Source organism: Micropterus salmoides, unplaced genomic scaffold, assembly GCF_014851395.1.
Source record: "Micropterus salmoides isolate LMB-PRFRI ecotype aquatic unplaced genomic scaffold, ASM1485139v1 Ms_hic_scaffold_20, whole genome shotgun sequence".
Lineage (NCBI taxonomy): Eukaryota > Metazoa > Chordata > Actinopteri > Centrarchiformes > Centrarchidae > Micropterus > Micropterus salmoides.
In genome coordinates, this window is record NW_024041151.1 from 9697040 (window position 1) to 9709643 (window position 12604).

Here is a 12604-nt window from a genome sequence, read left to right on the forward strand (position 1 = left end):
CAACATTGGCCTGATGTTGAATTAGCCATTAAAACAACAATGAAACACAACCTGTAAAATTCAAACAGGAGAAAGCAAACATGAAGCAACTGAACAGGATATTTTTTACACATACATGAGTAGGGTTTATGAGAGCCTCAACAATGAGGAAGTAAAGTCAATATCTGGTTTACTGGAACATTATGCTGACAAGTTTGGTCAGCATGATAAGCTTTACTGTTGTGGAACAGATTGAATCAATATGATTACGCAGTGTGTTACGCTAACAACAGTCTTCACTAAGCCTCCATACAGCAACATAAGCTCTTTAAAACCATGCCCAGATGGTAAAATTTCAAAGACTCCATTTATGTAAATTAATTAAAGTTTAAGGGTCACTTGTGTCAAAATAATATAAGTGCTATCAGTGTTTTAGGAGAAGAGGAAGAGCAAATATTAGCATTCAGTGGCATGTAAGAATTAATACTTCAGTACCTGGATTAGGGCTGTAACCAGGGTTTTTTAAATTAGTGAGGCCCAGATTTCTTGTGTCTTTTGTTTACAGTAATTCATACCAAAATTACACCTAAACAAGTTATACACTACCTTTGTGTGTGTGTGTGTGTGTGTGTGTGTGTGTGTGCGCGTGTGTGTGTGTGTGTGCAGTGAAGGCTGAAACCAGGCAGTGGGCAAAGCACTGTGTTTGAATAAGAACACACTAACTACAGGCATGGTCTGTTCCCCACAGCTTGGATCACTAAAAATGTATAAAATAAGAGAAACAGATGGACAAGTTATGTACAAGTATTGCAAACAGGGAAATCTTGGTATAGGCCACTAATCTTCAGAACATGCATTAGGCTAAATGTATCTCAAATGTAGCCTACAACTGTCATCACAGGACTATACTGTTGGAATGACATATGCAGACTTCATAATGGTCACTAATGTTACTATACAGCAGATGATACAGAAGATGCTCTGGTTCATATTACAGCCAAATAATTTGATGTCAGCAGCTGTTTGCACTGTTTGTCACGGTTATAAGAGCTGAACAAGGCTCTGACAAAACCATCATCAAGCAACTAATTATTTTCTCAGATTTACCTCACCTCTACTGGTTCCTTGTAGCTTTCCATCTGATTTCTTTATTGTGTTGTATTGATGTATGGGTGTTTTCTTTAACGGTTTATTTTAATCATTAGAGAGGCTGATATAAATGTTTCCAAGTGTGCAGTAATGTCACAGCAAATACTGTGGGACATTTAAGCAGCAAAACAAACAAAAAATGTAGTAAAAAACTTGACAGGACAGACAGAAGAAACTCTGCAGAGGAAATAGAACTCAACTTTTAGCTTGTGAAATGCTTAGATGCTCTGATGAAGCTAAGGATTGATCAGGAGGATGGCTGCTTTACTCCAGACATTTTCACTGCATGAACATGGAATGTGTGTGAGGCCTTTAGATGTGTAGAAAAACACAGACCATTAATTAACATTAGATTCTGAATGATCCTGTCAGCGTGTCCGGAGATTTAAATATTAAGTTATGTTGCTGAGGCTGGTGCGTAAATGTTCCTAGTGTCTCTCTTAATGAGGAGACTCTTCAGCCACCCGGAAATTCACAAAACGTGTTTGTCACCCACGTGACCTCATAGCCATTAGCTGGATGCATGTGTTTTCACACTGAAAGTGCTGATTATTCTGTAATAAGATGAAAATGTGTGCAGAAAAACAGCACAGAAACAAATGCATACACCATAGAGCCAACATAGAGACATACAGAGCCAATGGCAAACACACATACGTATCTATGTATCACACACACACACACACATAACATAATTGCCACACACAGTGACTAAAGCAACTTCAGATAAGCTACAGGAAAGCCAAGGAACCTGCTAGGCCACATGCAGATGAAGAATATACAGACAGGAAGGAATCTTTAAAAAAATTAATTATTCAGAGGTGGATTGCTGAAGGGAGAACAAACTCATACATTCTGCTTGGTATTTTATTACTTACATTAAGTAGAAGTAGGCTGGGAATCTAAAGATTAGTAAGAAAAATGTACAGTGTGTCAGTATCATATATCAGCTGTGTTTGTTGGTTGCATGGTCATAATTGGAATATTTGGGCTTTGATGGAGTGTGTACTGACATATGTCAGTTCATAAAAAGTGAGTTCATTGAAGCTTTGGATTTTAAAAAAGTGATTTTGTGCTGGATTTCCACATGGGGGAGTTGTGGGTCCATGCGCTTGTCTGTTAATCCCCTCCCTACAGTGTGAATACATTATATATAGAGTGTTCATTTAGCATGTATAAAACTCTCATTGACTGAAATGAAATGTAAATGCTCCAACAAAGCAAGTTGCATGACTCATCCCATTCCCTTTTTTTTCTTGACCTCTTCCCTGCCAGCCTCGAGTACTTTTTTTTGTTTTCCCTCCTCCTCCATCACCAGATGCAGCAGCACCGATCAGAAGGCAAACAGCAGGGGGCGCCACGGCTGTCACAGCCCCAGACCAAACCAATTTATTTCCTGAGCTCATACTCATTTGAGAGCCCATCACAGAGCTCCACTAGAGCCACTTAAGCCACTATTCCCCAACATGAAAGAAGGCAACCAAAATAGAGATAGGAAGAAAGGCGAGAAGCTGTAGGAGAGGCGTTTGATCTGCTTGTTCTGGGGCATCACTCAGAGGAGTACACTTCCCCTAAGGACTACTGAGGACTGTTTGTCCCTTAGAAGTGTAATGTGAAAAATAGGATAATTTTTATTTCTGTCTATGCTCCTTGCCTGTTTGTATATAATGAGGCCACACGGTTTACAGTAAGAGCGGCGTCGAGAGATGAGAAGAGGAAAGGTACAAAGGCATCTGGCAAGAGGTACCTTGCCTAATTCGCCATTAGACTGAGATTGTCTCTCGGTGGGATCAATGAAGTTGTCTCGCTGTGAAATAAAACCGATTCTAGCTGGGAGAATTAGAGAGATTAATAGAGAGCAGAAAACAAAGACTTGAGTGAGTTGTGTGAACACTGAAACAGAGAGGTTACAGAGAATGAGAACTCTGAAGGGCTAGGTACATTTCTAAGTATTCTGTAGCCTGTCACTGTCCCTCCCTGTGTGGCAGTGCCATTACTGTACTGAATGGGAGGTAGAGGATGTAGGGAAAGAAACTGTGCACGCTACTGGACACACCAAGGTCAGATAAGTCCTAATGAAGGGACTTTCCAGGCTGTGATTACCTCCAAAGGAAGAGACTGGACCTCCCAAAGAGGTTAATTAAAAAAGTCATGTGGGCTGAGCAGGGAAGTGTCTCCATCATTGCTGTGAACCCCGGTGACCCCTCTATCCTCTAGGACAGACATGGCCATCCATCACAGCTGATTCCTGGGCTGTCTGGCTCCTACTGGTGCAGCTGAAATCCCACTAAAAACACAGAAGTATATGTAGCAGCACCACAACTCTGACAAGCAGTGAGAAAAAAATACACCGCCGCCGAGACATCCCCTGCTGAAGTCCCTCAGGTAATGAAACCTCTCCCCTCTCAAGAACCAAACAAACACCATATCTTGTCATCTTCCCTCCATTCTCTTCCTCAATCTTCTTCTTTTTTTTGCCCTCTGTGTCACAACAACTGGAGCACACAAGGCCATTTATCATAAAACTGAAATGACTGTCATGTTGTTTATTTCTTTTATCTGTGCTCTCCAGAAATGATGAGCAAAAGTATTTGTTTGTTTAGCAACACAAGCACACTGTTCATATCCAAAACCATGGGTGAGCATTTAAGCTCCATGCTTGCCGCGAGGATAAAAACCAGAGTTTGGGAGCATTACCTTCCATGAACACAGCATGGAAGAATCAGCCATCATCAATGAAAAAAATCCCTCCAGCAATCCCTGCTGAGGAGAAAGATTTGTCATCCCTATTTCCCTAGTTCTTGGAGGCGAGGACAAAGGTCTGATTGCATGCAAAACGGAGAGACACAGTAAGGACAGGCTGACTGAGGGAGAGAGAAGGAAGGGTAAGAGGAGAGACAAAGAGAGAAAAATGGAGCGTTTTGGTTGATTGGGTTTGAGAGACGACAGAGAGCCTGGAGCGCTCTTACAGGAAAAAGTTAAACATTTTCATAAATCTGTTCTCGAGGAGTTCACCTGCAGTGGCGGGAGACTTAAATCATGTCACACTTGATTGGTTGAGAGGGAGAAGCCGATCCCGAACGCGGGAGGCCACCTCCACCGCAGGAAAAAAAAAAAAAAAACTGTGCTTCCTCATTACACTTTCCTCACCGAGCCATCTGCAGAACAACCATTCCTCGTGCTGACGCAGGTAGAATGAGCTCATTCCCTCTCCATTCACAAGCTGAGTGCACCAAAATTCAGAGGAGGGAGAAGCATAATAAGTTCAGACTCCAAGTTAGAGTGCCTGCAGGCAATAAAATGGAGGATGAACAGTGGAGACTTGATGGAAGAAGAGTGTGTTCGAACGGGGGGTTACATCTGAAAAAAGAGAGAAACGCTGCTCTTGACTGCACCATTTCTTCACTTAAATTCACAACTCCTCGCAAAAGTATTTATTCTACTATTTTCCATAGGGATGCTATGACTGACAACTCTTACATTTAAAATAATGAATTGAAATACACAGGCACACCCACACACAAATCTGATTCCAAATGATAAAAACAGATCCATACAGGTGGGTTCATGGTTGGTGTCACGCTCATACAGTATGCATGCATCGATGCACTCTCCCGCTGAATGTGTATATACAGGCTACAAAGAATTTTCAGATAATACTTGGATACATGGATGGAAGCCAGACAAACCTCTTAAGGTTCAGTTTTGCAGAAATTCTGTCTGAAGGTCATTTGGAAAAACATGGCTGTGAAAAAACTTAAATACAGTCATTGATGTGCTGTCCAATGCAGATCAGACTTTCTGCTGGTTATGTAGTTAGGCTGACGCTCTGTGTTTGGGAGTGTGTTTGTGTGTGTGTCAACCTCAAACACTCAACCATCAGAAAGTGGCATTATGGAAATGCAGGAATCACCATGAAAAGGGCAGCCAGAGGCACGCTCAGGGCAAGAAATATTATGTACAGCACCTAATCAGCCAACAAACTACCTTTGCTCCTGTTACCCTATTTATGAGTCACCCCTAAACCTGCAACTACTTCATCTAATCTCTTCTCCTCCCTGTTCATGTCATTATGTCAGCCAATTCCTAGTTCACATTTGTCTGCTCTTTTCCCCATCCATATACTAAATCTCCTGTCATTTCAGACGCTAACAATCCCACCTGCCCTGCAGTAATCCCGTGTTCCATTCCCCATCAACTGACATTCTCCACCCACCTGAACACCTGTTCCATCCCATTTGCATACTGGCACACCATTCATTCCCCGCCAGATTGTCTGTTTTGCTTCTGCCTAAGTTTTGCCTGTTATGACCCCTTGCCTGCCTTTTGCTACCCTTATCCCCAAAGGGGATACCCTTTTGGATCATTTTCTCCATCTCCTCTCCCTGGCTGGATTTGTTTTTTTCCTGTTTTCGAACTCAAGTAAACTTGAATTCTTTATTTTCCCAGCCTGGTCTGAGTCGTGCATTTGGGGCTCAAACCTGTTTTTACTGAGCCTTTGCACCACATCCTCTCTGATAAGAAAGCAACAGCTTCTTTCCTGTGTTAAGTGTTTTCCACCTGGGCCTTGTTCAGCTCAGCTTATTATTCAGACCTTCACTGCCAGCCAGCTGATAACCTCCAACTGCTGTGGGCAATTAACAAGAGTTCACCTACTGTAGTGTCCAGAAAGAGCGATGCTTTTAGAGCCAGAGGAGAGACAGAGCAGAGAAGGTTAGGACAGAACAAGGCGAAAAAGAGAATAAGAGATAGAGAGGGTTTGGACAGACTATCCTTTTTTATGGCCATTCAAAGGGAAATCAATGCTAATGAATGGGGTGGTTCATGCAACATAGTGATAAGGAAATGACCAGCCTAAGAGGGTGCTTCACGTGCACGTTTTTGTGTGTATGTGTGCGTGACCAGAAACTGATAAGGATGTTTGTTATCATGAATGAACTACCCAATCTGCAAGGTACAGCAAACACAGGTGTCCTGACCCATTAGGAAGTGGTCTAAACTAAAGACCTGGTCAATATCTTGGGTGTTGTATTGATTAAGTGACTGTGACTAGTTCGCTGTGGTTCAGATGATGCAGCCAATACCGATGAAGCGTTAGACAGCCTCTATCCAAAACAGGCTTTGTCAAAACAATGTAGATTAATACCCTGTCTTTTTGGGGAGTGTGTAGCAGTGTGTACTGTAACCTGGGCAGTACAAAAAAATAATCCAGCCGACCAAACATGCAACCAAAACCGGAATAGAAAGATGTAATTTTTTGTTTCGTAACACCAGTCACACTTCTGAGTCAGTCACAGCGAGGCACAGCCAACATGGATTGATTGCATGGTTAAAAACAGAGGAAAAAGGATGTTTTTATAAAAGAAAATCAATCTGCTCTACTTCTCAAAGAAAATGTGGATATCCCTCCAGCCACAGCTCTCTTATAAGCATCATTCAAACTGCACCATGCACATCTCCGGTTGGTATTGGACCCTAATGAAATCACTGAACATTTACTGAACTAATGGAAGATTTGCCTGGCTAAACAAGGTTCCTGTTGAAAAGAATGAAGTGGCTATTGTTGGTAATTACAAATGCTTTGAGAAGCCCGGCAAAGTCAGGTGTGTGAGTATGTGGAGGTGGTGGCATGGGGAGGCTCTTCTCTAAAACTGCTAATTAAAGTGGGAAGGTGTATAGAAATGCTACAAATTAGCAGTACGTCCCTGGTGGTATCAAGTATTTTGCAGGTTGCATGAGTAAACATATTTACTCTGCCTATTTATCCGCACATATTTGTTGGCCTCCACAGTTTCACAGTGCTATAATCAGTATAGTAGGGAGGGTGGAGGTTTACAGCAGATAACAATAGAAACAGGAGCGGCAGAGATCAAACAATTTTATTTCTGTTGTAACTGGGAGAAGGGGGCTCCTTCGGTGTCTCTTCTGGGACTACTGCTCCAGATTCTGATATCCATTTTCCATTTGTTTTCTCTCTTGGCCCTTTGAAATATTTAGTGAGAATCCCTGACTAACACATACATATCAAGTGTGTGTGTGTGTGTGTGTGTGTGTGTGTGCACAAATTTACAATCACAACGCTCCCTCCAGGCATCAATCATCAACTTTGCTCTCAACATCTGGATGTGGACGGCCTTTCCCTCAGGATAAGAACACTTCAGATCTCTCAATTTTAGCAGAGCTCATCCTGAGGGATTGCTTCCCACAGCCCAGCCCTGGCCCCGCATTTTATTTTACCACGGGAGGCTCCACTGAGGAATCTCCCACAACTACCCCTCGCTGTCTTTTATTTCTTGAAGTATCTCCTCCTCTGTTGGGCCAGAGTTACCATAGGTTGGGCTTTGCCTGCATCTCTAATTACTCTCTTGGATACTTTCCCCTGCAGACATTGACAGTAAGATCAAAAATGCGACCTTAGAGTATGTACCTGTTTAAAAGGTTGGTATATTTACTGCTTGAACAAAACAGGTCAAACATGATCTATTTACAGGCAAAAAGGCATTTTTTTAGGCTTGAGCATGTTACAGTATATATGACCTCCCACAGGCCTTTATAATAAACTTACTTAATACTTAACTTAATAAATTACTTCATGACGCTAATTTAGCTCCACAGACCCCAGCGTGGCCTTAACCCTCAGCAGAACACAACCTCTAAGAATCTCCCCACAATCTGTACCACCTTGTTAGTGCACACACACACACACACACACCATATGATGTCTCTTGTATAAGTTATTCAAATGCATGTCTTGTTATCCATATAGATGAGAGAGGGAATAGACCAACAGATGGCCAGGGAAAAAGAGAGTCACAAACACAAAATCATCCTCCAGGAATGTGAGGAACTCATTCATAGCCTGCACACACCTAGAGACTCACAGACAACACTCTCTGCCACCAAATATTTCACCACTCTCCGGTGCTGCTCAATTCTTTGCGATGTCTTGGCAAAGAGCCAGTCAGCCGATTGTGTGCAAAAGTTGCATAGGGACTGCCAGCGGAGATTTAATCTCTTCTCCCTTTCCAGGAGCTTCCTGTGTTATCTCCAGGTCTGAGAGGTATTAAAGAGTATCAATATGATTATTTCACAGATGTGAATCTTCACAAACTATGAACTATACAGGAGTATGCCGTGTTTGCTTTCAAACTACAGTACATTTCATTAACATTTTTCTTCCAGTAGAAAGCATTTGCGAAGTTAATTGGTGATATGTTTGTAAATGGGGACGTCACCTTGTGATTTACTTCAGAGTAACAAGATATATATGCATAGAAATGTTCTAGTAAGATAAGGAAACAAAACTAAAAAAGTCGTGGACTTTTATTATTTAATAAAAAGAAAATGAACACATGAAGACATTTCAGCACTCACATCCTGTACAAAAACCTGCCTATCAGTCTTTTTGAAGATCAACAGTCATAAATTGTTTATTAATCCTGTGTAGGACATTAGGTAAGATATGCTCTTAGCTGGAAAATAGATCCATTAGTGTGTAACTGCATGGGAGGCGGAGAGGGAAAAAACCTTTAAAAGGTTTTCCTATTGCTTCAGGTAGCTTATATTTGTTAGAGCAGTCCAGCAAGAGAGAGACAACAACACCAGGAACAAACACGACAGCAGTAAGCTGCAGGTAAATTCCAGGCTCCAGTGGTGTTCTTTAGATTTTCCCACCGTTGTCCACATGACCCATGTTCTGTATTTGTGCTGTGGCCTGGTGGCCTGCTTCTCCTATTTGACACAATGAAGACAGATGAGCTGCTATGAGATGTGCTCTCTGTGCTCTGTTGTGTCTGATATTTCTCTCTAAAGGTTTCTTCTGACTGTCGCACACCTGCATGGACCACATTTGAAATGTGTCGCTTTTTGTGCTCTCTTTCACAACCTTGCATTACTGTGCGTCCTGGAATGTGAAGGGAAAATATGTATATGCTGCCATCAGCACAGTCAAAATATGATCCAGTACACACATAGCCTACTTGATCCAACAAGTCCTCCAACTTAAACAACAACATAGGCTGTTTTAACCAACTTCCAAATACTACTTATATGAGCGTATCCTACAAAAACGCCCCTACCGGTGGTGTTTTGCTATGCCTTCCAAAACAGCAATTTCAAATTCCTTTTCGCGGAGACCGCAGCTAGCAGATTGACTGTGAAGCCAATCTACACAGCTGTTGGGTTCACCAGTCAACATGCATACAATCACTGACTTAGGTTTAGGCACACACCCCTGTGAAGGTTAGGGTAAGTGTTAGGCGCTACGGAGGGCTATGAGCGCGTTTACGAATAAACAAATCAATCTTGTTAATAAGCGTAAACATGAGTTGTGTGGCTAAAATGACCTATAGGCTCGTTTTTCTGTGGAGGACAGGCTCACTTGGTCCTACATCCATCTTCAAATAGTGTGCATGAATGTAAAAAGTCCAATCTTGAAGATACGTCATCTTAATACACGTATGTGTAGAGACAGTTATGTGGGAAAAAATGCTTTCCACTTGCTTGATCAATCATATTTAACTTAGGTCAAGCTCCATGTGTTATTAATGCTTCCGATAATCAACCTGTAATGTTGACTACATAATGAATGAATGCAAGTCATTGGCTTTGAGTAATGAAGTGAGGATGTACTTCACACTCCAAGGAAATAGTTGGGCACAAAGTATAGCATTTGATTCATGTGTTCGGCCTACTCCAAACCCATTGGGACTGACTTCAGAGGACCATTAGTTTTGTTGTCATTGCTAACTGCATCACACAGGAGACTTTGCTACGTATAGAGAATATTGCTTTTCCAATTTCTCTCTTTTAGATATATGGACTCCTGATATACAATGAGTCCATTGATTTTTAACTCAAACCTTAAAATAATCCAGGAAACCTTGCTAGTAAGAACAAATTGCAAACAGAATGTATCAACAGTGTTTCATTTTCCCTGTCAGCTATTTCATGCCTGTCCATCAGCGGCTCATTCTAACCATTCAATCGCATCACTTATCAAAACATTTTGCTGACTGCAGTGGTCCAGGCAATAACAGGTGTGTGTGTGTGTGTGTGTGTGTGCGCAATTCATCGGCACCGCATTTATTGAAAATCAATGTCTATAATAATGAAAAACTATTGCTTCTCCCACTGCATTCTCTATAGAGTAGACCAAATCAACAGACCTAGTGTCAAACATATCAGTGATTATGACACCTGAATGGATTTGACCACTCGCTACGGCTTACTGAAGCTGACTGAAAAATAAGGGCAATAAGACAAATTCTGCAAATCTGATAGCAAGCGTTATTTCCTCAAATTTTATTTTGGAAAAACAGAAAAAGGTTTAAGTGAGGCCTGTAGAAACAAGAAAAAAACATGAAACCTACACACAAACATTCTTTATTTAACAAGAGTGTTGGAGATTTCTTTACTTCCTTGTCACATAAAGCAGCAAGTTTCACAGCCTCTTGAACAGAAAAATCTTTGTAGCAAATATCATGATATAAAACTTGAATAAAATCACTATCCAAGTGAAAATTAGAGATGGCAGTACACTCTGACTGGACTATAATAAGGTTTTTATGTGCAGCGGTATAAAAAGAAATGTAGCGATCTGTGAAAAAGGGAAGAAAAATTACAAAGTGCCTCCAAGGGCCTGTCTCGTTATTATTAGTTTTAGATGAAAAACACAAACGCTATACCCAAGAGGCAGTGCCATGCAGGCAGGCGTTCTCTGACATTTGAAGGGGTGGCGGATTGAGAGTGGGAGAGCGGGAAAAGTTAGAAAACTACTAAACTAATCCATGAATGAAAGAAGTTAGCAAATCATGATTGGGGCAACATTTTCTCACCACATCACTGAATCATGCTGGAGAACAACCCCATGACCACAATATTTTCTGAAGTCAGTGCTTACATTTTATAAACCACAGTATCCACAGGGTTGTGGGTACTCATTCTATATTACCAGATACTTTATATTAGTTATATTTTTTAGACATAAATACTAACAAATCCCAGTTCTGACACAAAAATCCATACACAAGAGCATGCTCCATGTACATACTGCATATGTTGTACACAGGATTTCCTTGAGTTTCCCAAAGTTTACAGAAGGGATTCAAAAGTTTACAGCTGAGAAGTCTGCAGTCCTGAAAAACAGTATGGCATAAAGAGATTATGGAGGCTCGTGATATTTTGCCTGAAGACATACTTTGCCGAAGTATGTGGAGAAGGCTGTTGCATCAGTCTCAGCTCTACCTGGAATGGTAAAGACAGAAATACAAGTGAACAAGAACAGCCAGCGGGGTAGAACGGGAGGGGGGGTAGCTGTCAACCGCTAGAGTTTTACAAACAATCCTTAGATATTTCAAAGCAGAGAAAAACTCGACTTCGACCAGGGGTTAAACTGGAATTTGTTATTGGGTTTGTGGAAGAGTGGAGGTCAACTAATTTGTCAGAGTTTGTCATGGTTTGTACCACATGCCAGTTTTGTGACAAATACAGCTTTGTAAAGCAAGTGAGCATTACATAATTAGTATTCGTAAGCACAAATGAACTCATGTACTTCATTATTTAACAAATATCCACAGTGTATTCAGTAAAACAACACACAGTCCACAGCTTCTGTTAGATCCCAGGTAGGTCACTGTGCTGAGCTCTGTGCAGCAGGACAGCTCCGCCTGCATGCTAAGTGGTCAACAGACAATTTTGAAGCATATATTTTATCATCAGAATATCAGACAAACATGAAAGGTGAAAACGTGCCAATTGCTTAGTTTCCTTCACCTCTGCAAGATTGACAGGGCGGTATTCACAATTCTCATCTACACATGTCAGTCATGTCATTATGTGTTAAAGTATGGGTGGTGTCGACTGTCAGTCATTTTAACCAAGACAAAACATAACAAAGACAAGTGGACATCTGATTTTGAACTAATTTATTGTTGATGTTGAATTTAATGTTTTACGTTGGAACATCTACTGTACCTTCACACTTCTGTTTGTTGTTAAAATGGTGATGCAGAATGGGAGAGGAAATGGAAGCATAAAAGAAACACATTTAATGGGTAAATATGCCAACTTGTATTGGGACAAATAGTATCACAAGGAAAAGTCCAAATAAACCAATAAGTAGCAGTTAAAGTTAGGTCAAATGACTGAGACACTGCTGACAAAGCTTAGCGTAGATTGCAAGTCTATGAACTATTTTGACAGCTATTATAAGTCCCTGCATTAACAGTAATTTCCATGCAAATGTAGTTCACATAGTATAATACATACAGTATACCATATGTGTAAGCAAAGCAGAATGCACCACTAACGTAGGTCCTATTCCCATTTAAATGTTGTCAAGTGAAGCTAGCTAATTCCTGTTAGCTGCAGAGATCAACTAATTATGTATATCTGAAACGCAGTAGTACATAGTATTATCATTGTCTTCATGGAGAGACCATATGAAGCACTGAGCGAGCTGTAGATGGATCAAGAA